This window comes from Salvelinus sp. IW2-2015, linkage group LG35 (genome assembly GCF_002910315.2).
Source record: "Salvelinus sp. IW2-2015 linkage group LG35, ASM291031v2, whole genome shotgun sequence".
Classification (NCBI taxonomy): Eukaryota; Metazoa; Chordata; class Actinopteri; order Salmoniformes; family Salmonidae; genus Salvelinus; species Salvelinus sp. IW2-2015.
In genome coordinates this window covers 587,283-599,824 of record NC_036874.1, presented here as the reverse complement: position 1 = coordinate 599,824, position 12,542 = coordinate 587,283, and the positions used below count along the sequence as shown (strand labels likewise).

The following is a 12,542-nucleotide window of genomic DNA, read 5'->3' as shown; positions in this document are numbered from 1 at the left end:
GATAACGATTCTTAACCGTTATGTCATTCAACCCTCGATAATCCACGCAGGGGCGCAGAGTACCGTCCTTCTCTTAAACAAAACAACCCCCGCTCCGGCGGGAGAGGAAGAAGGCACCACGGTACCGGCGTCGAGAGAAACAGACAGATAATCCTCGAGAGCCTTACGTTCGGGAGCCGACAGAGAGTATAGTCTACCCCGAGGGGAGTGGTCCCCGGAAGGAGAAATCAATACAACAATCATACGACCGGTGAGGAGGAAGAGAGTCGGCTCTGGACCGACTGAAGACCGTGCGCAGATCATGATATTCCTCCGGCACTCCTGTCAAATCACCAGGTTCCTCCTGAGTAGAGGGGACAGAAGAAACAGGAGGGATAGAAGACATTAAACACTTCACATGACAAGAAACGTTCCAGGATAGGATAGAATTACTAGACCAATTAATAGAAGGATTATGACATACTAGCCAGGGATGACCCAAACAACAGGTGTAAAAGGTGAACGAAAAATCAAAAAGGAAATGGTCTCCCTGTGGTTACCAGATACTGTGAGGGTTAAAGGTAGTGTCTCACATCTGATACTGGGAGAAGACTACCATCTAAGGCGAACATGGGCGTGGACTTCCCTAACTGTCTGAGAGGAATGTCATGTTCCCGAGCCCATGCTTCGTCCATAAAACAACCTCAGCCCCAGAGTCTATCAAGGCACTGAGGAAGCAGCCGAACCGGTCCAGCGTAGATGGACCGGCAAGGTAGAACAGGATCTTGATGGAGAGACTGAGTAGTAGCGCTCACCAGTAGCCCTCCGCTTACTGATGAGCTCTGGCTTTTACTGGACATGACATGACAAAAAGTCCAGCAGAACCGCAATAGAGGCACAGGCGGTTGGTGATTCTCCGTTCCCTCTCCTTAGTCGAGATGCGAATACCTCCAGCGCATGGGCTCAGTCTCTGAACCGGTGGGAGGAGATGGTTGAGATGCGGAGAGGGGAAACACCGTTAACCGAGCCTCTCCTCCACGACTCGGTGACGAAGATCTACCCGTCGTTCTATGCGGATGGCGAGTGCAATCAAAGAGTCCACGTGAAAGGAACCTCCCGGGAGAGAATCTCATCCTTAACCTCAGCGTGGAGTCCTCCAGAAAAACGAGCGAGCAACGCCGGCTCGTTCCAGTCACTGGAGGCAGCAAGAGTACGAAACTCTATAGAGTAATCCGTTATGGATCGATCACCTTGACATAGGGAAGCCAGGGCCCTGGAAGCCTCCTTCCAAAAAACTGAAGCGATCAAAAACCCGTATCATCTCCTCTTTAAAGTTCTGATAAACGTTAGAACACTCAGCCCTTGCCTCCCAGATAGCTGTGCCCCATCTCCGAGCCCGACCAGTAAGGAGTGATATGACGTAAGCGATCCGAGCTCTCTCTCTAGAGTATGTGTTGGGCTGGAGAGAGAACACAATATCACACTGGGTGAGAAAGGAGCGACACTCAGTGGGCTGCCCAGAGTAACATGGTGGGTTATTAACCCTAGGTTCCGGAGACTCGGAAGACCAGGAAGTAGCTGGTGGCACGAGACGAAGACTCTGAAACTGTCCTGAGAGATCGGAGACCTGGGCGGCCAGGGTCTCAACGGCATGACGAGCAGCAGACAATTCCTGCTCGTGTCTGCCGAGCATTGCTCCCTGGATCTGACGGCAGTGATGAGAGAATCCGTAGTCGCTGGGTCCATCTTGGTCGGATTCTTCTGTTATGCTGGTGAATGAGGACCCAAAAGCGACTTAAAGAAAACAGAGTCTTTATTCCAGGCTTAAACAAACAATGATTCTCCTGGAAATTATCATAGGTAAATCCAAAACAGGAAACTGAAATCTCTCGTCAGTAGAGAGGAACGACTGGAGACGCGACCACAGACTGCAGGTCGCTTCAGGAAGGCACAGGCCGTAGCTGACACTAGACACCTGCTCACACGCAGCATCTGAAGAAGGCAAAAACACGACAGGGCGGAACAAGGACACAGAACAGCAAAATCAAACAAGAATCCGACAAGGACAGAAGCGGAAAACAGAGGGAGAAATAGGGACTTTCCTAATCAGAGGGCAAAATAGGGGACAGGTGTGAAAGAGTAAATGAGGTCGTTAGGAGAATGAGAAACAGCTGGGAGCAGGAACGGAACGATAGAGAGAGAGAGCGAGAGAGGGAGAGAGGGAGGGGGAGAGAGAGGGATAGAAAGAGGGAAAGAACCTAATAAGACCAGCAGAGGGAAGCACAGGGACAAGACATGATGATCAATGACAAAACATGACAGAAAGACAGGACAGGACAGACATTTAGAAGTGAGTAAATTGGGTAAACATTCTCACTCCAACACTTTTCTACAGAAGGTGCTGGTTAATTGTTGTAAACAAACCCCATGAGCAATAGATAGAACAGCAGGTCTAATATTGATTCTGCTGTATTGATTGTTTATAAACATTTGAAGCACTAACAGCAAACCAATAAGCCAACTACCATATGTACACATAGATGTTTTATTGTAGATACAGTATCTGGTTGTAGAGTAGTGGCCTAAGAGAACACACCTAATGTGTTGTGAAAAGTGTTATGAAATGTAACGTAATATTTTAAATTGTATATAACTGCCTTAATGTTGCTGGACCCCAGGAAGAGTAGCTGCTTCTTGGCAGCAGCTAATGGGGATCCATAATAAATACAAATACAAACATGGATGCACTGGTAACAAAATAGCAATAGTGGGTACATCCCAATTCTATGTCATATTCTGATATTTTGTGTGATTCATGTCACCTGAGCCGGTGTGATTGGTGGAGGGCTCCTGTGGTTTGGGGGATGGGAGTGGCCTATTCTGCTCATCAGGAGAGGTCTGGAGAACAGACAAAAGGGCTAACCAAGTTCATAACCAAGTATTACATGATGTTGTGGATAATTATAATGCATTATAAATGTGATTATAAAGGCATTATAAGTATACTGATATTTATTCCTTTAATAAGTAAAAATCATATAAAAATATGATGCTATCGTTCAATCATTCCATCTATCATCCATCCTGTCACCTCTCCTCCCTCCTCGTCTACTAAAGGGAAGGACTCCCAGCCCTGACCCGGTGACCCCTGACCCCTCTCAAAGATACGCTTCTCGGCTGAAAGCCACCAATCAGAGATGGCCTGCAGCTCTGTCCTCTCTATAGACCCCAATAGGATCATAGACTCTGAGGAAAGACAGGGGGAACAGGGAGAGAGAGAGAGAGAGAGAGGAGAAAGTAGGAGAAGAGAGGAGAAGAGATAGAGAGAAAGAGAAGAGAGAGAAAGTTGAGAGAGAGTAGGAGATAGAGAGAGAAGAAGAGAGAGAGAGAGAGTTAGAGAGAGAGTAGAGAGTAGAGAGAGAGAGGAAGAGAGAAGAGAGAAGAGAGAGATAGAGAGAGAAGAGAGAGGTATAGTAGAGAGAGAGAGTAGAGAGAGAGTTGAGAGAGAGAGTAGAGAGTAGAGAGAGAGAGAGAGAGAAGAGAGAGAGAGAGAGAGAGAGAGGAAGAGAGTAGAGAGAGAGAAGAGAGAGAGAGAGAGAGAGAGAGAGAGAGAGAGAGAGGAAAGAGACAAAACATTCTATAACATGTCTCACCTTTGTAGTCGACCAGAGGGATGGTTTTAAGGGAGGTGGAGTCTAGCAGATAGCCCAGCTCCCGATAGGTCGACTGGGAGGACAGGAAGTTCACCTTCCGCACCATCATCTCCTCCACAAAGATGTTGTACTTACTGAGAGAGGAGAGAGGATATATGTGAACAGTGCCTGCTTGAATCTTAATAGCACACAAGGTTGCATGTACACTATAACTGTTTGAGCCACAATGGCATACAGTTCTCTGCATAAACACTTATTAGAGCCATAATGGCGACTGTTCCAGTACCTTATGTGTCTGAGGCTGAGCTCAGGGAGGTATGGCAGTTTCTTGACCTGGATGATGGAGTCGTAGAGGGAGGGCTGCAGGCCCTGGGCCACCATGTTGGCCAGGATCACTGCCACCATCATGGGCAAGATGTGGGAGATCTGGCCTGTCAGCTCAAAACAGATCACAGCCGTGGACACCGTGTGGGTCACTGCCCCGGTCAGGGCCGCGGCACCTGGGATAAGGAGGGCGGGAGAGAGAAAGGGAGGGGAAGGAGAGAGGGAGAGAGGTAGGGGAAGGAGAGAGGGAGGGGAAGGAGAGAGGAAGGAGAGAAGGAGGGAAAGGAGAGAGGAAGGGAGAGAGGGAGGGGAAGGGGAGAGGAAGAGAGAGTATAGAGGGAGGGAATGAGAGATCAGGAGTCACGACAAGGCAGAAAGGGAAGGAGAGATGGTGTTAAATGACATCATTGTGTATGACAGGGTAGTGGGCAGTCATTTTTGATATGTACACTACCGTTCAAAAGTTGGGGTCACTTAGTAATTTCCTTGTTTTTAAAAGAAAAGCTATTTTTTTCCATTAAAATAACATAAAATTGATCAGAAAAACAGTCTAGACATTGTTAATGTTGTAAATTAACTTTTGTAGCTGGAAACGGCTGATTTTTAATGGAATATCTACATAGGCGTACCGAGGCCCATTATCAGCAACCATCAATCCTGTGTTCCAATGGCACGTTGTGTTAGCTAATCCAAGTTTTTAATTTTAAAAGGCTAATTGATCATTAGAAAACCCTTTTGCAATTATGTTAGCACAGCTGAAAACTGTTGTGCTGATTAAAGAAGCAATACAACTGGCCTTCTTTAGACTAGTTGAGTATCTGGAGCATCAGCATTTGTGGGTTTGATTACAGGCTCAAAATGGCCAGAAACAAAGTACTTTCTTCTGAAACTCGTCATTCTATTCTTGTTCTGAGAAAGGAAGGCTATTCCATGCAAGAAATTGCCAAGAAACTGAAGATCTCGTCAACACTGTGTACTGCTCCCTTCACAGAACAGCGCAAACGGGCTCTAACCAGAATAGAAAGAGAGTGGGAGGCCCATGTTTCTGGCCATTTTGAGCCTGTAATCGAACCCCCAAATGCTGATGCTCCAGAACTAGTCTAAAGAAGGCCAGTTTTATTGCTTCTTTAATCAGCACAACAGTTTTCAGCTAACATATTAATAATTGCAAAAGGGTTTTCTGATGATCCATTAGCCTTTTAAAATGATAAACTTGGATTAGCTAACACAACGTACCATTGTACACGATGGCGTAGCAGTCAGACAGCTTTGTCTTTGTCCTGTCCCTTGTATATACAGTGGGGAGAACAAGTATTTGATACACTGCCGATTTTGCAGGTTTTCCTACTTACAAAGCATGTAGAGGTCTGTCATTTTTATCATAGGTACACTTCAACTGTGAGAGACGGAATCTAAACAAAAGTCCAGAAAATCACATTGTATGATTTTTAAGTAATTAATTTGCATTTTATTGCATGACATAAGTATTTGATCACCTACCAACCATTAAGAATTCCGGCTCTCACAGAACCTGTTAGTTTTTTCTTTAAGAAGCCCTCCTGTTCTCCACTCATTACTGTATTTAACTGCACCTGTTTTGAACTCGTTACCTGTTAAAAGACACCTGTCCACACACTCAATCAACAGACTCCAACCTCTCCACAATGGCCAAGACCAGAAGGCTGTGTAAGGACATCAGGGATAAATTGTAGACCTGTACAAGGCTGGGATGGGCTACAGACAATAGGCAAGCAGCTTTGATGAGAAGGCAACAACTGTTGGCACAATTGTTAGAAAATGGAAGAAGTTCAAGATGACGGTCAATCACCCTCGGTCTGGGGCTCCTGCTAAGATCTCACCTCGTGGGGCATCAATGATCATGAGGAATGTGAGGGATCAGCCCAGAACTACACGGCAGGACTTGGTCATGACCTGAAGAAAGCTGGGACCACAGTCCTCAAAGAAACCATTAGTAACACACTACGCCGTCATGGATTAAAATCCTGCAGCGCACGGCAAGGTCCCCCTGCTCAAGCAGCGCATGTCCAGGCCCGTCTGAAGTTTGCCAATGACCATCTGGATGATCCAGAGGACATGTGGTCTGGATGAGACAAAATAGAGCTTTTTGCTCTAAACTCCACTCGCCGTGTTTGGAGGAATAGAAGGATGAGTACAACCCCAAGAACACCATCCCAACCGTCGAAGCATGGAGGTGGAAACATCATTCTTTGGGGATGCTTTTCTGCAAAGGGGACAGGACGACTGCACCGTATTGAGGGGAGGATGGATGGGGGCCATGTATCGCGAGCTACTACAACCACACTCCTTCCTCAGTAAGAGCATTGAAGATGGGTTCGTGGCGGGTCTTCCAGCATGACAACGACCCGAAACACACAGCCAGGGCAACTAAAGGAGTGGCTCCGTAAGAAGCTCTAAAGGTCCTGGAGTGGCCTAGCCAGTCTCCAGACCTGAACCAATGAAAAATCTTTGGAGGGAGCCGAAAGTCGTATTCGCCAGCGACAGCCCCGAAACCTGAAGGATCTGGAGAAGGTCTGTATGGAGGAGTGGGCCAAAATCCCTTGCTGCAGTGTGTGCAAACCTGGTCAAGAACTACAGGAAACGTATGATCTCTGTAAATTGCAACTAAAGGTTCTGTAACCAAACTATTAAGTTTCTGTTTTTCTGATGTATCAAATACTTATGTCAATGCAATAAAATGCAAATTAATTACTTTAAAAATCATACAATGTGATTTTCTGGATTTTGTTTAAGATTCCGTCTCCACAGTTGAAGTGTACCTATGATAAAATTAAGACCTCTACATGCTTTGGTAAGTAGGAAAACCTGCAAAATCATCAGTGTATCAAATCACTTGTTCTCCCCACTGTTATCTTTTTTACATATTTTTCTTCGCATTTATTAAAAAATATTTTCCTAAACATCAACTTCTAAATACTCTCCTGCAAAAGCCTCACCCAATGTGGGCGTAGATCTGCTTTTTTCTAAAGTATTTCTATTTACTTCGGATCTGGAATCCCTCACTGAAGCTAGCGTCAGTTACTGAGACTATCAGTTAGCAAAACCATTGCAGCGGTCCATCAGCTAACCTTTTATGCTCGGAAAGCTCTCGCCAGTTCGAACAACGTGACTCAACCAGTGCCTAACGGACCTATTTTCTCTCTCATATCCCCCAGATTACTACGCAACTCTGAACATTTTCAATTCTTGATCTTCGCAACTAGCTAACCGCAATCCCGGTGAACATCTCTGGCTTGCGTTTCCATCCCGGAACGAGCACCAATTAGCCTGAAGCTAGCCCGGCCAGGGCTCCTGTGCTACCACCGAAGCCCACTCCTGGGCTACAATATCCGGACCCCTTTTACTGCCGATACGGGGGCACGGAACCCGCCGATCCTCTCGACTGGAATACCGACATCCGAGGACTCAACAGGCCCTCAGGCGGAACGCGCCGCTGAAAGGCCTTCTGCTACCTGCTAGGCTGCCCTAGCTACCTAGAGCTTAACTGGAACCCTACTATTCACGACTGGTCTATGACGTCACCGCACGAAGAGGAAAAGCAGATTACCCCATCGCAAACGTCCCACAAAGGCTAACTTGCCCTAGCCCGGTCCTGCTACTGCTGAGCTTGCTGCCCCGGTTGCTAACTGCTAGTTGCCTTCCCCGGTCCCTGCTAACTGCTACTTCCCTGCTACTGTTGGTGCCTAGACCCGGTCTGCTACTGCTACTTGCCAGCCCCGGTCGCGTAACTGTTAGCTTGTTCATGCATCGCGCCCTGCTAACTGTACTGAATCGCCGTGTCCCCAGTCAGCCCAACCACTCCACTGGACCATATATGTTCACTTGGGCTTAGCTGCCTCTTCTAATATCAATATGCCTCGTCAATTACTGTCCCTGGTTAGTGATTTACTTTCTTATTTCACTGTAAGAGCCTCTAGCTCCGCGTCAATTATGCCTTAACCACCATGTTGTTCACCTCCTACATATCGGATGACATCACCTGGTTTAACGTCTTAGAGACTATATCGCTCTCGTCATACATTACTCAATGCCTAGGTTTACCTCCAATGCACTCCTTCCTACCATACCTTTGGTCTGTACACATATGCTTTGAATCTATGCTATCGAGCCAGAAACCTGCTCCTTTCTACGTCTGTTCCGAACCGTGCTAGACTCGGCAGTTGGCGGTAATAAAGCATTTAGCTTACCATCATTACTTCTCCTCTGTTGCTCTGGTGATCGTAGAGATTAATCCAGGTCTGCCAGGTCTAGGACCCACTCCACTCCAGGTGCTCCATTTGTTGCACTTTGTAAAGTAAAAGCCTTGGTTTCCATTGCATGTTAACATTAGAAGCCTAACTCCCCTAGTTTGTTTTACTCACTGCTTTAGCACACTGCCAACCGGATGTCTTAGCGTGTCCTCGAATCCCTGGCTTGGACACCACCAAAAACTCTGAAATTCCCATTGTCTACTATAAGCATTTCTCCACCAGGATAGAATGCCAAAGGGGGCGGTGTTGCAATCGCTACTGCAAGATCGCCTGCAAAGAGTTCTATATTACTATCCAAGTCCTGTACCAAACAATTGAGCTTCTACTTCTAAAATTCACCTCTTCCAGAAACAAGTCTCTCATTGTTTGCCGCTTGCTATAATGACCTCCCTCTGCCCCCAGCTGTGCCTCGATTACCATATGTGAATATTGCCCCATCTATCTTCTGAACCGTGCTACTAGTGACTAAACTGGACATGCTTACACCCGGCCATCCTACAATCTAAGCTTGATGCCCTTCAATCTCCACAAATTATCAATGTAACCTACCAGGAACACTCACATCCATAACATCGCGGCACCCTCATAGATGTCCTCACTTACTAACGTCGCCCTCCAAATACACCTCTGCTGTTTTCCAATCAAGCTCTTCAGCGAATCACTGCCTCATTGCCTGCATCGTAATGCGGTTTGCGACCAAACGACCAACCCGCTTCTCACTGTCAAACGCTCCCTAAAACACTTCTGCGAGAGGCCCTTTCTTAATCAACCTGGCCGGGGTATCCTGGAATGACATTGACCCTCATCCGTCAATGGATGATGCCTGGCTATTCTTTAAAAGTGCCTTCTCACCATCTTAATAGCAGCTGTCACGTTCCTGACCTGTTTCTGTTGTTTTGTATGTGTGGTGATGGTCCAGGGCGTGAGTTTTGGGTGGGCATTCACTATGTTGTGTGTGTTTTCTATGTTGGTTTAGGGTTCCTGGTATGGCTCTTAATTAGAGGCAGGTGTTGCGTTCCTCTAATTAAGAGTCATATTTAGGTAGGGTGTTTCACTGTGTTCGTTGTGGGTGGTTGTTACCTGTCTCTGGTGTTTGTGTTCTGCACCAGATAGGTCTGTATCGGTTTTGCACGTTTGTTATTTTGTAAGTTGTTTGTAGTGTTCACTTGTTATTATAATTAAACATGTTGAGCACTGGCTACGCTGCATTTTGGTCCTCTCCTTCACCAGGAAGAAAGCTGTTTACACATGCCCATTCAAAAAAAAATTAACTAGGAATAGAATATAGTCCTTGGTTCACTCCAGACCTGTCTGCCCTTACCAGCACAAAAACATCCTGTGGCGTTTTGCATTATGCATCGAATAGCCCCCGTGATATGCAGACTTTTCAGGGAAGTTAGGAACGAATATACACACGGCAGTTAGGAGAGCTAAGGCTAGCTTTTTCAATCAGAAATTGCATCCTGTAGTACTAACTCAAAAAAGTTCTGGGACCTGTAAAGTCCATGGGAGAATAGAGACACCTCCTCCAGAATTGCTCACTGCACTGAGGCTATGAAACACTGTCTCTACCGTAAATCCACAATAATTGAGAATTTCACATAAGCATCTTCTCTACGGCTTGGCATGCTTTTCGCACCTGGCTACCCCTACCGGTCAACTGCCCCGGCTACCTCCACAGTCAAGACGCCGCCCAAAGCCCCACCATTTCTCCTTCTAACCCAAATCCAGATAGCTGATGTTCTGAAAGAGAGCTGCAACATCTGACCCCAACAAATCAGCCGGTGCTAGACAATCTGGCCTCTCTTTCTAAAAATGATCTGCCGAAATTAGTTGCAACCCCTATTACTCTAGCCTGTTTCCAACCCTCTCTTTCGTATCGTCTGAGAATTCCCCCAAAGATTGGAAAGCTGCCGCGGTTCATCCCCCCTTCAAAGGGGGAGACACTCTAGACCCAAAACTGCTGCAGACCTATATCTATCCTACCTGTTCTTTCTAAGGTCTTCGAAAGCCAAGTTAACAAAACAGATTAACCGACCTTTTTGAATCCCACGCTACTTCTCCGTGCTTGCATCTGGTTAGAGCTGGTCATGGTGCACCTCAGCCACACTCAAGGTCAAACGACATCATAACCGGCATCGCTAAGAGACATTACTGCGTAGCCGTATTCATCTGACCTGGCCAGGCTTTCGACTTGTCCAATCACCACGTTCTTATTGCAGACTCGACAGCCTTGGTTTCAAATTGATTGCCTCGCCTGGTTTACCCATACTTCCTCTGATAGAGTTCAGTGTGTCAAATCGGGGGCCTGTTGTCCGGACCTCTGGCAGTCTCTATGGGGGTGCACAGGGTTCAATCCTCGGGCCGACTCTCTTCTCTGTATACATCAATGATGTTGCTCTTGCTGCTGGTGATTTCTCTGATACCTCTACGCAGACGACACCATTCTGTATACCTTGGCCCTCTTTGGACACTGTGTTAACTAACCCTCCAGACGAGCTTCAATGCCATACAACTCTCCTTCCGTGGCCTCCAACTGCTCTTAAACGCAAGTAAAACTAAATGCATGCTATTCAACCGATCACCGCACCTGCTCGCCCGTCCAGCATCACTACTCTGGACGGCTCTGATTAGAATACGTGGACACTACAAATACTCTAGGTGTCTGGTTAGACTGTAACCTCTCCTTCCAGACTCACATTAAGCATCTCCAATCCAAATTAAATCTAGAATTGGCTTCCTATATCGCAACAAAGCATCCTTCACTCATGCTGCCAAACATCACCTCGTAAAACTGACCATCCTACCGATCCTCGACTTCTGTGATGTCATCTATAAAATAACCTCCAACACTCTACTCAACAAACTGGATGCAGTCTATCACAGTGCCATCCGTTTTGTCACCAAAGCCCCATTTACTACCCACCATTGCGACCTGTACGCTCTCATTGGTTGGCCCTCGCTTCATAACGTCGCCAAACCACTGGCTACAGGTTGTCTACAAGTCTCTGCTAGGTAAAGCCCCGCCTTATCTCAGCTCACTGGTCCCCATAGCAGCACCCACTCGTAGCACGCGCTCCAGCAGGTATATTCTCCTGGTCACCCAGGTCACCCATGTCAAAAACAAGGAACATTTCTAAGTGATCCCAAACTTTTGAACGGTAGTGTGTATACTCGTAATAAGACTAAGCAATTTGCCTATTAAAATCTTTTTATCTGACTCCATAAAGATAATTAGCAATATGCAAGAGACTATGGTTGAGTTACAGTAATAGACAGTGAAGAATGTCTGAGAATGGATTCTAAATAGAAGTGTATTTAATTACTTTGTAAAATGAATGGATTCACATACAAGGCATACACTTCAGTTACAAAGCATTAACAAGCATTACAAGGCATTATTCCAAGCATGGTCAGAGAGAGAGAGAGAGAGAGAGAACCATACCTGAAAGGCCCTGCCCCAAAAGTTCATGGGGTGGAGAGAGAGAGAAAGAAAGAAAATATCTCACCACAGCAGGTCAGGAACAAATAAGAAAAAGACCAATGAACCTTTACCTTCTTATGGCTGGGGGCAGTATTGAGTAGCTTGGATGAATAAGGTGCCCAGAGGTGCCCAGAGTAAACGGCCTGCTACTCAGTCCAGTTGCTAATATATGCATATTATTAGTATATTTAGATAGAAACAGTCTGAAGTATCTAAAACTGTTTGAATGAAAACCTGAGAAAAAATCCAACCAGGACGTGGGAAATCTGAGGTTGGTCGTTTTTTCAACTCATTCCCTATTGAAGATACAGTGTGATATGGGTCATGTTGCACTTCCTAATGCTTCCACTAGATGTCAACAGTCTATAGAATCTTGTTTGATGCTTCTATTGTGAAGTGGGGCCGAATGAGAGGGGAATGAGTCAGAGGTCTTGCAGAATGCTTTGAGCTCGTGACGCTCGTTCACGTGAGAGCGAGCTCTGTTCCATTTGCTTTTCTGAAGACAAAGAATTCTCCGGTTGGAACAATATTTGAAGATTTATGTTAAAAACATCCTAAAGATTGATTCTATACATCGTTTGACATGTTTCTACGGACTGTAACAGAACTTTTGACATTTCGTCTGCTCCTAGTGAACGCTTCGTGACTTTGGATTTGTTTTACAAAACGCGCTAACAAAAGTAGCTATTTGGACATAAATGATGGACATTATCGAACAAAACAAACATTTATTGTGGAACTGGGATTCCTGGGAGTGCATTCTGATGAAGATCATCAAAGGTAAGTGAATATTTATCATGTTATTTCTGACTT

At 45.9% G+C, this 12,542-nt stretch overlaps 1 pseudogene; it reads right to left on the bottom strand.

Annotated features, from left to right (window-relative positions):
- The window catches only part of LOC139023692 (chloride channel protein 1-like), a 32,556-nt pseudogene that overhangs the window by 5,606 nt on the left and 14,408 nt on the right, over positions 1-12,542 (bottom strand).